At 49.4% G+C, this 14,692-nt stretch overlaps 1 protein-coding gene across 14 annotated transcripts in view; it reads right to left on the bottom strand.

Moving 5' to 3' along the window:
* The window catches only part of ADGRB1 (adhesion G protein-coupled receptor B1), a 260,069-nt gene that overhangs the window by 67,083 nt on the left and 178,294 nt on the right, over window positions 1–14,692 (bottom strand). The window lies entirely within an intron of this gene.

Raw genomic sequence — 14,692 nt, 5'->3', positions numbered from 1 at the left:
TCGCTGCTCCTCCCTTTTGGCAATACGAGTTCACATCACACGACCAGTGGCCTGGGACAAGCATCGATTGTGACATTTGATTTAAGTAGGTCTCGTTACAGATAAAAGTCAGGGAGGAGCTCCATTAAAGCAAAAAAAAATCAACAGATAACTCATTTCTAAGCCATCTGAGAGCACCACGAGAAAAGGAGTTTGGATTTTAACAATGAGCAGACTTTGTCCCTATATTTGCAACTCAATAACCCTAATTCTTTTCCACATCCTCTCTAACTTCCTTCAGCCCCAAAAACCTCAGGTTCTTTCCCCAATTGGAAGCCAGGCTGGTTGGTAATAGCTGGTGTCTACCTCCCTCTAGAAGACCCCAATATTCTCCTCCTTCCTTTATCCTTTTGCCAATTTATCCTTTTATCCATAAGAGCCCCGGGCACCAGAGGGACTCTTCCCAAGGAGATGCCATAACCCTCATCCATTCTCCACACAGACCACGGATGGTTGGTCCGACCCTGTTGGCATCACAACAATGGGTAATTATAAAAAATACTGGCTGCAATAAGAGCAGGAGAACACTTTTTGGGGAACAGTAGGTTCTAAAGGCTCAGGCCCATGTAGCTTAGGATCCTGCTCTTTTTTTTTTTTTTTTTTTTTTTTTTTTTTTTTTTTTTTTTTTCCATTATTAAGGTTTTTCTCTCTTCCCCATCTTCTTTTCCCCCTCCTACACTCCTTCCCTTTGGCAAATGAAGCATTGTTTGTTTTATTTCTCCTGACTAATTAAATCCCCTGACAGAAGGTGGTTGGATGCTGGAGGATCTGAGGCAAGCAAGGAAAAATTTCTTCAGAGGAGGAAGAGAGGAAACCAAAAGATTGGTTTAAAAGGAAATAGCAATACCACCAAAATGACAGCAAGGCGCTCTACAGGAGCTCCCTGACACCGAAGCCAAGAGGGAAATTGGTTCCTTGAGAAGGCCAGGCAAGGAATGGGGTGTCACCTTGTCCTGCCTGGGCTGGAGATGGCACCAAGTGGCCCATCACTGCCTCTCCTCCATCCCCTGCCTGCTGCCAGTGGCCTTGGGGAGCCTCCCAAAATGCAGGTGAGACCATGCCCCATGTGGGCTGAAGGAAGACCTTTGCCTGGGCACAGCAGGACAGAGCTGGTGGTTACGAGTCGCAAGGGCCACTGTCCTGTCATCAGGCATGACAAGGGAGGAGAGGAGCAATCAATGACATCAGCGAGGATGGAAATAATGAGCACCACTGCCCAGGGCTGCTGGCTGCCCGGCCACAGCATCACCCTGCCTAGCAGGGCACAAGGACTCTCCTCTTCTTGACAATTTCCCTTGGCTTCCATCTTCTCTTCCCTTTCCTTCTCTTCATTTCTCCTTTTATTTATTTATTTATTTTAACCTTCTCTCCTTTGTCTTCCTTTTCCCCTTACTTTGGCCATTTTCCATGAAACATTCCTGCCTTTTCTTCTCGCTCTCACTGCTTCTCCCTGGCTCTCCCCTGTTTGCATTCTCTCCATGTCTCCCTTTCCATCTCTTAGTTTCTGCATAACACCATAAAAAGTGACTTCATCTGAGCTGTGCCTGTTCCATTACCCTGCCCTGGCTCCAGGGTCAAAGAGGCTCCAATTAGAACAAAGTCAAAAATGGTATTTCTTAATGCCATGCTGTTTGCCTGAGACCTTACAAGCAAGCTGTTCTTTTCGCTTTTCCCATCTTTGATACCGAGCAAGGCTGCACAAAATCTGTACAGGCACATCAGCCTACTAATAAAGTCACTGAAAAAAATAAACCATTTGTTTTTCTCCCAAATCAGCTGCTTACATGTGAGAATGGAGTTTAGGGCTTTGTTTTTGCAGATGTGTTTTGCTGCTCAGAATGGTCGTCTCGAGCCTGACTTCTTGCACATTTTACATGAAAGCCTCATGAAATAAGAGAATTACAGAAGTACTGCTTGCAAGGGACATCTGGAGGTATCTAATCCAACTTATTGCTTGGAGCAGGACTCAGACTAACATTGGGTGAGGCTGGCTTTGTCTAGATGATGCTGGGAAACCCTCAAAGACTGCAAGCCCCAGCACACTTCTGTTGACCATGCCAAGACCGTGCCACTCTTCCAGGGAAACATTTTTTCCTAATACCCCGCATTAATCTTACAGGCTATAGCTTGTGGTTCTTTTTCCTTGCTATATCATCAGGCACAAGACAGAGGAGCTTGGTTTCATGAATTTTGTCATGGTACCCATAGGCTGTGAGCAGAGTGCCCCTCACCTTCCTCTTCGCACGACCAACTTCTCCCTCTCAAGTCATGAGCAGTGAAACTCATTCGACTCTTCTATGAACAGACTGGACCCGATGGCATGCTGCACTCCAAAAACTGCTCAGAAACCACTTCACTGTACCAACAGACTAAAGGCTTTTCTCAGTTCCCCAGCAGTTTTTAAAGCCACTTTCTATTGATTTTGTTGCTGGTCGGACAACTCTTTTCAAAGCAGCGAGCTATCAAAGAGGTGGTAAAATTGCTGGAAAATACTGCTTTTACCAGTACTCATGAAAGCGAACTGCTTTCTGAACAAGGGGGTGTATGTCAGTGCTGTAAGAAAACAACCTAGGAGGGGTGAACCAGGAGGGGGATGCACTCTTGTCATCGGTGAAAAAAAATCCTGAAAATGTTTTTATCCCCACTTAGATTCTGGGTTTTTCATTCAGGCTCCAGCTCTTTGGGTTCTGCTGGCAGCATGCAGGCAACAAAAGCAGGTGTAAAGCTATGAGGAAGGTATAAAGCAATGCATCTCTGGTGTTGTCTCCAGCTCCTGCTGCCCACCAGCCAAGCAATGTTCACACCCAGGCTCCCGACCAGCTGCAGGTCAAAAGGAAACTTTCGTTCATGGGCTGTGAATTGGGATCTGCCCTATTCCAGGCACCAAGGCACACATGGTTAGGTGCAGAAGCTCACCTGATAGACAGCAACTAGCTCCTTTTGTACCTGACCTTCATTCGATTTCACTTTAAGGCTCCCTTTCCAAATAATTGCCTCATTCCAAAAATATAGGGGTGCCTGTATGTACCTATACGTGTATATATAGGTATATTTAAGGGGTTTGGTGAAGTACCAGCCATGTTGTGCACCTCAGCACAACCACTGCACAAAAAGGACAGCAGTTGTCCCAAAGGGCAGCAAGCCAGGTTATCCAGGTTATTCTTCTTTTAATACCTAAAGGGGGCTTATATAAAGGATAGAGAATGACTCTTTGTTCAGGACAAGGGGGAATGGTCCTAAACTAAAAGAGGATAGCTTTAGACTAGACATTAGGAGGAAATTCTTCACTGTGAGGGTTGTGAGGCACTGGCACAGGTTGCTTAAAGAGGTTGTGGATGCCCCATCCCTGGAGGTGCTCAAGGACAGGCTGGATGGGGACCCGAATGGCTCAACCCGAGCCATTCTATGATTCTTGGATTCTTCCAGGGCAATATATAGTACTTTTAAGGACTTTGACAATGAGTGATGCTATGAAACCTTCACCTGAGTCCACAGTGGGCTCTTGACCCAGCTCAGCCATGTGCCCCCCTCTGAGGACTCTGCAGAGCCAAGAAGAGCCTTGCCCTTGCCTGTTCATACCCCATCAGACAGCACAAGAAGGTGCTGCTCATACTCTCTTGACCATCACACAGTGCTCAACCGAAACAGAACTGACATCCAGCCACCCAACTGCAGTGGAGCACACCAGCTGCTGAGGACCACAGCGAAATTACAGATACAGATGGAGCTGCTCAAGGGAAAGCTCAGTTTTTACCTCCTGGAAGCAGTATTTTTTGCACTAGTTTTTGTGGGCCTACTCTGCCCCTCAGACATTTCAGCCTGTGTTGCCCCAGGAGAAAATTCATGCACTAATACTGATCCTACTGGGGATGGGGAGAGAGGAAGAGCAGGACACAGGCTCTTTTTGGTGGACCCCAAAATAGAGGCAGGAGCAAGGATTTAGTGAAGGTGGGTTTAAATCACCTGGGAAAGGAGCTTTTTGGGGGGCTCAGCATTATCAGCAGCCCTACAGGGTTCACCTAACTCAAAACAGGAGCAGTGAGGAGGCATGAAACTATTTCCAGTTTCTGAGCAGGGCTTTGAGATCCCTGCATGAAAATCCCTCAGTGATGTCATCGATAACCAAGTTCTTTGAAACTTCATTCTCAGCATCCTCCCTGGCTCAGCCCATGTCATTGCAAGAGCTGTCTGGAGGATTTGTACCTCGTTTTGCTTCCTTCATATCACAACCACCATCTTCTCATGTCAAAGCTAATAGGTCCCCGTTATCGGGAGTGTATCTGCAGAGCTGAGGGCTCCTTTTATGCAATTTGGCCAGTCTAACGGGCAATTCTCTGTAATTACAGTCCAGGAAAATCACCCGTAGAGACACCTTAACGCACTACTATTTATTAACAACTGCTAACTCCACTCAGTACTGAGTCTGCTCCCAAGACACAACAGGGCAATCTGCCTTTCAAACAGCCTAGGGGAAGCTCTCGGGGTGGAGGAGTGGTTAGTAGGAACGATATAATCATTTCCTTCAGTCTGGTGGGGAATTACAGGATGTAACGGCGGTGTTACCTACTTGCCAGTGGTCAGCACAACAAGGCACCTTGCTGCAGCTCCGTGAAGGACCTGATTTCATTCCCAGCTCCCAAACTTGAAGTTAGGACATCAAAGAGGACTGGATCGTGCTTGTTTTAACATGAAGAACCCCACTCAGCCAACCTGCCTTTGACTGAAACCACTGCCTTCAACTTCTCAGGGGCCTGTTTTGTCCCTCCCTGGAAATGGGAGGGAATAACAGTGCTCTGTCTGCCAGAGCTCAGCTCAGCTTGGATTTTAGATATGTGCCTTAGGGGGTTCCCAGAGCTACGTCAGGACAATCAAGCACAAGCATCTCATTCTCTGCTGTGCAATATCAACGTTGGGAGGTAGGAAGGAGAGAGAGCAGACAGCTTTTGCTTTAACTGTTTCTTAGCTGGCCGTCCAGAGTACCTGTTCTTTAAATCTCTGCTTTTTATGTGCATGGCAAGACTTGCTCTGCTCAAGCCCTTCCTTTTAAAGCATGTTTTACATGATGGAAGAAAAAAAAAAAAAAAAAAGAACCATTTTGCATAGTAAAGCTGGTAATAACCAAAGCAGTCTAACCCTCTATGGGCCCTCTTTCCTTCTGAGACACACGAGGCAGAAAAGAACTTCAACCAGGCTGTGCAACACCACTATCAAATGCACTGCACTGAGCAGCAAACCCTACCTCACCAGGTTTGCTGTAGAAAATAAGAAGGCCCAGGATCATTCTGCTGCCCTGAAATGAAGTGATGTGGTAAAGCTGATGTTCTACCAGCTCAGGCTTCAAAATAGAGGGTTTTTTGTCCGTACCTTCAGGTGGAACATCCATGGACTGTGCCGTCCCCCAGGCACTGCGATTTGGCACAGAGACAAAAGCAGTGGGGACAATTACAGGGCAGTGCTAGACTGGGCTTTGATATTATTATTATTATTAATAATAATATTAATATTCTCACTGGTATTATTTTACAGTATGGACATACAGGCTGAGTCTAATGACATTAATGACATTAGCTTCCTTTGCTGCTCCTCTCTTCTTGGGATCACCCCTTCTCTGTACTACACAGCAGACAACCAGCCCCAATAAAATCTATAAAAGATTTGCAAGCTCATCCCTGCGTTACCCAGCTCGGTCTGCTTTCACACGTGCGTTCTCAGCTCTGCTAACTTCAGAGCCGCAGTGCTCAGCCCCTCGCGGGAAAACAGGGCGAGATTTACACACAGCTTAAAAAAAAAAAAAAAAAAAAAAAAAAAGGAGGAAAAAATAACGCCATGGCAGACTGGGAATGGAAAACGAGGGGGAAATCCAGACTGTGTTTATCCTGATTTAAGCAGGGTTTTGGTTCCATGCCAGGCGACGGCGTTTCACCAAATTACTCCAAAACAGCCCGCTGTTTGTTGTACTCTCTCAGCATCATGCTGGCGAGCCGTGCCAGAGCTGCGGGTCTCCCAGCAGAGTGAGCGATGCTCACCCTGCCCTGGGGACAGCCCAGCCAAAGGAGAAAGGTGTCTGGAAGTTCCCTTAATTTCTGCTTCCAGCCATGACTTTTCTCCTGCAAGGACTCATCTCTCACCGTTCAGCCCCTGAAGGTCCCTCCACTGACAGTGGCTCCTGACCTGAGCCAGGGCTGAACCCAAAACCTTGAAGCAAAAGATGTTTCCAGCTCGCTATCAATCCTCCGAGGCTTTCGGGAGTGAATTGGCTGGAGTTTGCCTCTGAAGAGGATAGGAAAGGATTTCAGCTATTTAGCAGCTGATGGGATTTGTGGGCGTCACACAGATGCCGTTGTGGTGACAGTGACAGCTTTCTGCCAGCTACAACCGGAAGAACCCATGGGATCAGGCATGATTTCCCCCACCCAGTGCAATACTGGGTGGTTACTGGGGGCTGCTGGTGCCAGCTCCCTCTGCACAGGGCAGTGCTGTCAAAGCAGGGATCTAGGGGTCAGCTTCTGGCCCTGCCACTCTTCTCGTCCTCAGCTGAGTGACAGGGAAGTAAAACCATAACAGCCTGGATTTACACCAATTTGATATAATCTCCATCAACTTGATATAAACACAACCAAAACAACCCCAGCAGTGGGATATTCCCCACCCGGGAAAGGGCTGACACGACTGACATATCTAAAAGAGCAGAAAGAGCAATTTGTCATGAAAAATGAAAGCATTGGCTTACTTATGGGAAAAGAGCAAAGTCACTTTGCTTCCGTGGATTTATGGGATGTATTCTACACATCCCTCTGGTTGATTTGGCAGGTAGCTGACGAGCCCTCTAGCTGGAGACCTTGTTTTGACCAACCATCACCATGTACAACATCATGCCAGCTTCCCACTTAGACCACCTTAACTTTCATAGAGGAGTTTCAAGCTCGTGTACTCATTTTTAAGAGCCTGACATTTGTTTTCTGTGCGTATTGACCATTTTCACGTGAAGATTGCCTTACTGACAAAGTCTTGCCAGGGAATTTGTCCACTCAGCTGTCCATGGACAGCAAAAGTATTAAAGCATGAGCCTGTTGTAAATGGATTCAATTTTAGCTTAGATGAGCAGACGTTTGTTGCAAAATAATAATAACGACTTAATTTCCATGTCTCACTGCATGGCAGTTCAAGGGCAACCTAAGCCTTTAGGCAGGGCACAGCAGGGCTCAGTGGTGAAGCAGCTTGTCAAAATTACCTAAAAAAGGCTTTTCCAGGCGAAAAAGCGCTATGAAGATGTGTGTGTGGTGAGTAAGAAAGGTAGGAAAAAGGCTCAACAGTTCAGCCAGCTCTTTTTGGGGCTCCAAACATGATGTGATTAGCCTTGGAAGGGCTTTGCAAGGGAAGATGATCGCTGATGAACGTGCTGGCTCCCACCCCTGCTGGGCCCATGAGACCTGCCTCCATCACCCACTCGTTACCATTTTCAACCGAGCACCTTTGTGCTGTCTCCCACGCCGTCCTCTGCTTTGGGAGAAGCTCCCCCCGCAAAAAAACACACCTAGAAAGCCACCCGGGGCTCTGTCTTTAATTCTCCCTAAAAGCCTGGCGGGTGCAGTGCCTACAGAAAGCTCCTGCTGGCAGCAGATGTGCCACGACTCCCTGCAGTGACTAATGCCCTCGCGCTGCTCACACGTGCCCCCACGCCTGCCTGCAGCCACGTGTTGCCTTTCCTTTTGCATTTCAGCTAGAAGCACTTTGGGATCGGGGTGGTTTTTTGGGAGCAGGGAGCTTTGGGATGTTTTTTCTGGCCCGCTCAGCACCGGGCAGCTTGTTGAAGTCGTGCTCCATAGCTCAGCCTCCTGGTGACACGGCGGTCCAAATAACTCATGATAAATATGAAATAATGTCAAGACAAGAGTTATAGCAGGCAAGCAGCTTTGTTCAACTGTAGGCAAACCCTTTGACTTCTCCAAATACATCTCCTCACCCGTTCCAGCCTCCCCATCTGCCTCCATTGTGTGCCTCCACCTCCTGGCAACCCACCGCACCTCTGCCACGCTTCTCCCGCTCGCACAGCAAGAAGCAGACAAGCAAGTGAGCTGGTTTACAAACTACAGGCAGAAAGGTGAGAAAAGACCCAAGAAGCTCATTTCCCCCAGAACTATCCCCGACCTGTCCAACCAAACCCCACTGATGGAGGCTCACGGTGCTTGGCTGTTCCCTTGCTCCTGAATTAAACCATCACCACCACTTGAGCCCAGTCCTCAGCTACCTTCCATCCATTAGGCTATTTCCCCATTTCCCCTTGGTATTTTAACCTCAAGGGACAACTCTAAGCCTCTCACAGGGCTCCCCGTGCCACCAGTGTGCAGGTAGCATGCCTGGCACCATCCCCAGGCACACACACACCCTGCCATGCTCATGCATTGCACCGCTCCTGCCCCAACGTGGAGCATCCCCGAGAGACACCGCTCACCCCCCTCTGCACACATTTTTGGCCCTTCATGGCTCAAATCAGCAGAGGCTGAGCCAGAGAGCTGCTTTTCAAGCCCTTAGGAAATGGAAAAGTGGGAATTGGGAAGAGCCCGGTGTCCTGGCTTAAATCCACACCTCCTGTACCGGAGTAGTAAGCCATGGATGGGTAGTAGGACAGCGGTCACCCTGTCTTCGTGGCACCCAGCCATTAACCACCGTGGGCTCGGAATAAGCACCAACCCCTTCTGAAGCTGCTGGACACACAGTGCCCCAGGTGCAGATGGGAAGCCTTTAATTTCAGATGAAAATGAGGAACTAACCTCAGCCCTGCTCCTGGGGTCACCCAGCAAACGCCGGCGCCGGTCTTGCTTGTGCACCAAAGGGTGAATCGGGCTCAGTGTTACTCACGCTGAAGCAGTGAATCCCCCAGTGTTTTAAGCTCGCTGCCACTCGATCATGTTCCTCTCCCACGTCCCCTTCAGATGAAGAGACACAGGGTGATGCAGCAGCATTCGCCTGCAGAAGAGTCCCTGCCAGGGCTGTGCGGAGCTCTTCTGGCTCTGGAGAGCTGCAGCCCCACCACTGCCGCTGCTGCTGCTGCTGCAATCCCACCTCCCAGAGTTTTGAGCTCAAGAGCCGAGCGAATCCACAAGCGTGGAGTGGAAACTCGGCAGAGGGAAGCCGTCGGCTGCAAAGATCTCCCGAACTGCTCGGCGGATCGACAGACAGCCAAATGCGCAGACAGCCGCGAAGGAGGTGGGATGCGGGGAGGACTGCTTATTATGCTGAGCCAAATCCTCCCATTATTACTTTGTGTGCTACCTGTCTTCTCCTAATATATTCCGCTGTTGTCTCTCCTAGAAGCGCTGCACTGAGAGGGATTTCCTATAACCCTTGTCTCCGTCTCCTCACTTGCATTTGCTGCCTTATTTGTGGATTCCCAAATTATCTGTGTGCTCTGCAGCAATAGCAATCCCCAGCCACCTCTACCCCCAAAACAGCAAACCCAGCGCTGCTCCGCTCCCTGTTCCCCTTCCCCTGAAAACCCCACAAAAATCACATGCCTGCTGACTACAGATCCTCTCCAAACTCACTCGGGTTTGCCCAAATTCACTCTGCCATGGGTGCCGATGGGCTTCAAGGCAGCAATGACAAAGCAAACACTCCACAGTGGGGGGTCACAAACCCATTTGGATCAGAAATGAGCCCCTCTGTTATGAGGCCACTCTTGAAAAATAATGCTTTCCTTCTTGCTAGACAGTGGGTCAGCCTATTTGCCTATCGAAGGGCATCACATCCTATTTCCTGGTTGTATTATGGGAGAGTGGGAGGGGAAAAGCCAGCTGGTTCACGCTCTGTCCACTCCATGTTAAAAAACACGTGGCCAAACTCCCGATTTTAGTGAATTTCTTTGCAGAGCAAGGGAAAGAGCAGCGTGGAGCCTGTGACCTGCAGAAGCCCAGCTTGCTCCTCTGGGCTGCCACAGATCCAGGGGAAAGATCCCCCTGAAAAAACACCAAAACCTTCCCCAGAGTCAGCACAAAGCTGTCCCGAGTTGGGCAGGAGCCCCAGCAGGATCTCCCATCACCTTTTTGCCCTCTCCATGTCTGGATGGGGAGATCCAGTGGTAACAGCATGAATCCTCAGGAAATCTCAGCAAATATTTCCAGTTGGAGAGCTTGGTGCGATTAGCTCCCAAGAGACAGCCTGGGTGCAGCAGCATCCTTTAAAGGACAGGGCACAAATGGGGGATTTGGAGCTCGAAAACCCAAAAGCTCACATCTCAGCAGTGTTTGTCCTGGCTAATGAGTGAGCAGAGGTTGCTGCTGCTCTGCCAGGGACAGGGCAGTGCTGGGACCTTTTGGTGGCACCCCGCGGGCTGAGGGAACCGAGGCTGGGACGGCACCTGCCAGCGTGCTGCAGCTGGGGGAGAGGAAGCGGAAAGCAGTGAAGTGATTAGCCCAAGGTCATCATCTCATCTGCAGGCACGGGAACAGCTCCCAGCCCCGTGGCTCAGCCAGCACACCCGAACAAACCCTTCACCCCCTGTTCAAACTGGCAGCGGTTCGGCACCTTAAGGATTCAAGTCTAGCAAAAGCAAGAACTTCTCTTTGAGAGAAAAGCCCAACTTTTAAATCAAAGCATTAACATCACACGAGAAGCAGCATTTATTCATTACAACCCTGGAAAAAAATGGGAAGTTGAGCACTGGCTGTCCTCAAGGCACACAGAAGGTTTCATTCCTATCCAAACTCCAAATCTCAGGTGCTAAACAACAGTAAAATATTCATATTAAAATACCAATCTCTAAATAAAGTGCTCCGGCCTTAGCTAAGGGAAATGCTGCCCTAATTTTCCATCAGAAGTGCTGTCAGCCCATTCTGAGAAGCCATCCTGACCTGGCCGAGATGTGCACTGAGAGGCTCCTCGCCATGCATTGTTATTTCCCCAGGGTAAAAAGGATTTTTTTCTCCTCTGCTGCACAGACAGCATCGGGATGCTTTCAGTAAATAAATAAAAAACAAACAAACAAAACTAAATATTGTGAATTGAGAGAGGAGCTCAGGACTTGTTGTCCCCTTGTGTACGTACCCTGAAAAGTGTCTTGCCTTCATGCCAACTGGAGCTAACAGGGAACAAAGCCTCTCCTTTTTGGATTGCAGGAACCTGGGATGGGATCTCACCCCTTACACTCGCCCACCTTGCCAGCACACCTCCAAGTCAGCTCTGCCATCCAGCCTGCTCCAACACACCCCACAAAACCCCAAGGGTGCTGCTCGGACCTTCCAGCTAATTGTTTGCATGTTGGTAAATAAATTTTTCTCCAATAATTCAACATGGACACACCAAAGTCAGCAGCCATGCAAGTTTTTGCCATCAGCACCTTTCCACCTTTGCTAGCCCTAGAAATGAGGGCAGAGCTGACCAACCTCTGCAGACCAGGCTGGGAGAAAGGAGGGGAGGAGAGGGCAGAGAGCTGTATTTGTGCCCTCCTACTACTCTAGGAGCCAAGTTTTAAAACTTACTTGACTTTACAGATCATGAGCTGGTAGGCAGAAGAGACAACATGAATCAAACAACACTAGCCAAACTCAGACAAGACAACCAAAGAGAGAAAGGCTGCCCTGCAAATCCTCAGGCTCCTGCTCTCTTCCCTTCCCGTCTCCAACAAATTACCAGGACTGCCAAGAAATATTGAAAAACACCACCACAAGACTCTTAATCCGACTGACCATACTTTGTAAAGTTTGAATGCAGGCCTGTGTCATTTCTTTTTGGCCCTACCATTCCCCTACCAAGCTGGGTATGGGGTAAAACCAAAATGAAAAGACAGACCCCAAATCCCATTTGTGTTCCTCAACTGAAGAGGTTTGTTGTTTAATGACAGCAATCCAGCCAAAGCAGTGCCAGAGGCAGCCTCTGGCTGCTGCAAGTAGCAGGGACCATCAGAAATCAGACCCAGAGGAGGAGTTGAACTCAAACTCTAGCTTCTGGGCTGGGTCTGAACACCTCCATCTCAGTTTAAGGATGTCTGTTTCCAAAACTGACTCCGAAACCAGCACTCCCAGCCCACAGCTCCACTGAAATCAAGGAAAACTGGTTCCTTTCCCTGCTTCAAAAGCAACACTAGGGAAATCCTGTCCCAGGAAAGACCGAATCGCCCACCTGGGCAGCAACACTTGTCCCCCCAAACCTTCCCAATTCCATCCTCACTGCAAAAATAAAAGCTGTGCCCGTACCAGGGTTACAAATATTTCAACCTGCCAGGGCCAAAGACTCCAGAAGGGAGATTTATCGCAATAAATAATCTTCATGACACAGGAGGACGGAGCTTCTTGTCCAGAGAGCTCCCAAGGCACATGAAAAACTGCACTATAAATGTCAGCACCTCAGACGCCACCGCTGACGAGATGCCACCTCTGGGAAAGGCAGGCAGCACGGGCTTGATCACAAAGACACTTGGCTAAAAAAAACGAGGGTGGTACCATGAGGACATGGGTGAGCAATCCTCCAGAGCACCAACAAACCCTCAGCTTTACTTCGGGGGGATCAGGAGGTAGCCAGGTCCCAACTTTCCCCCCAGCGTGGCCAAAGGACTCACTCTGGTTCTCCTGAGTTGACTCCAGGCTGGGAATAATGAGTTGTGAGACTGCAACCCAACCAGCAACTAGAGGAGTTGGAAAGAGGATGGAAGAAGCAATTTAAGGCCTAAACCCCATAGGACCCGCAGAGATGTTAGCTGCAGATGCAATAAAACATGAATGGGGGAAGGAAGCAACATCCTCCTGCAGCCAAGTCCACTCTCAGATGCAAAAATACTCGTACAGATGGCAAAGAGCTTACATCAAGCTTGTGATACCTAAACACCGAGAGCTGAGGGAGTAGTAGTATTTAGCTACATCATATTAACCTTTTCCTTTTCCTAGCTGCTTGGTTAATAAGCAGCAAGCACCTTGTGAGAGCATAAAGTTAGTCTTCTGTTGGAGAAACTCCTGCTTTAGCCAAGCCACAGCCTCCTTTCCCACACTGCCCAGTCCTCTGCTCAACTCCAGGAGAAAGATCCCCAGAAAAAACCTTCCCCAGAAACTCAGCTACACACCCGGGCTGGCCCTGCCTTAAAAGTATTCCTACAGAAGAAATTATGATTCAGTTAGGACCCAAACTCTCTCTGAATGTTGGTGGGACCGGGTTGTTTACAATGACAGCACGGAGCCCTCACTGCGTGGGATGAGGCTCCCCCATCCATCATCCCTGTGGGCATCATAAGGTGCAGAGACAGCAGATGGGGTGCTGGAAGATTGGGATGAAGGCTGAAGCCTTGCTGCTGTGATGACACGGAGCAGGGAGCTGCGGGAAGAGGGCCCCAGCTGGCTGCCCTGGGCTCAGCTTGGCTGCCCCAAGAAAATCTGGGGACCATTCCTGGAAAGCACAAACCCAACACATCGCTTCCCTTCTGCACTTGGTTTCACACAGCCAGAAGACACCAAAAAAGCTACCCAAAGCAGAAAAAGGCTGCGGGGACACCAGCACCGATGCAACCAACTTTTTCCAGGTTCCTTCCATGCAGGGATGCGCTGCTCCTACCTTCGACCAGAGCATCTCTGCTTCAATCCAAAGCTCAGTGCCTCGCACGAGAGGACCCCGAGAGCAGCTCTGGAGCCCCGGTTGGAGTGGCTGGGCCTGCACGGGGCCCGGGCAAACACAACCAACACTGTGTCTTTAAAACCACTTCAGTGCAGATGTTGTTTCCATGGTAACTAGTGGACCAAATACATTAGTGTTTCTAATAATAAACCGAACCTTCATCTTGGAAAATGTGATCCCCCCTCCCCTCCCCTTTACCACCATCACCCTGCCTTTCTTCCTCTCCCCTCCCCTTTCGCTGAATTAAGCCCGGCGTTTAACAAGCAAGGCATAATTAGTAAATAATCGCAAGGGCCCCGTAAGTCCCAGCACCCAGGCAGATGGAGAAGAGGAAGGTGGAGGGGAGGGAAAGGAGGGAGGGGGAGCCTCGCTCCACGAACCCGGGAAAGTGTCCAAAAAGGGGATGAACTACTTAAAATAAATAAATAAATAAATACTCAAAGTGCAAGGTAGCAGAGGACAGCCACCCTGGCATTGCCCTGGGTGCCCTGGCAGCTGATTTGGGGTGCCGGCGCCCCACGAGCATTTCGAGGAATCTCACACTCCTCCAGAGGCTCCGGCATAGAAGCGGCACCAGCTGCGCTGTGCCGGCAGCGGGTGAAACTTCACAGACCCCCCCCAAACGCGCACACACCCCCCCCAGCACCTGCAAACCCCCCATATTCCTGCTGTGGGACCACCACCTAAAAAAAAAAAAAAAAAAAAAAAAAAAAAATAGAAGGACCCCGAATTTGGGAAAGAGATGTGGTGAGACGCAGAGGGGTGATTCCCTTAAATGTGACACGTGGGAAGATGGAGTGGGGGGGACCACGGGAGGAAGATGCTCAGTGGGGGTTGTGCCCCCCAACAGCAACAAGCACACAATTCAGCAGCGTTGTCTTTGAACAGAGCAGGAGGTGTGGGGAGGATGAGGAGGGTGGAGAGGAAGGGGAGTAAAGGGAGGATGGGGAGGAAGAGAAGGAAGGGCGGGATGAGAAGTAATGGGAGGAAGGGGAGGATGGGGAGGAAGAGGAGTAAAGGGAGGACCGGGAGGAAGGGGAGGAAGAGGAAGAAGGGG

The sequence above is a fragment of the Aythya ferina genome, assembly GCF_964211825.1.
Source record: "Aythya ferina genome assembly, chromosome: 2".
In the NCBI taxonomy this organism is placed as follows: domain Eukaryota; kingdom Metazoa; phylum Chordata; class Aves; order Anseriformes; family Anatidae; genus Aythya; species Aythya ferina.
This window is presented reverse-complemented; position numbering and strand designations above follow the sequence as displayed.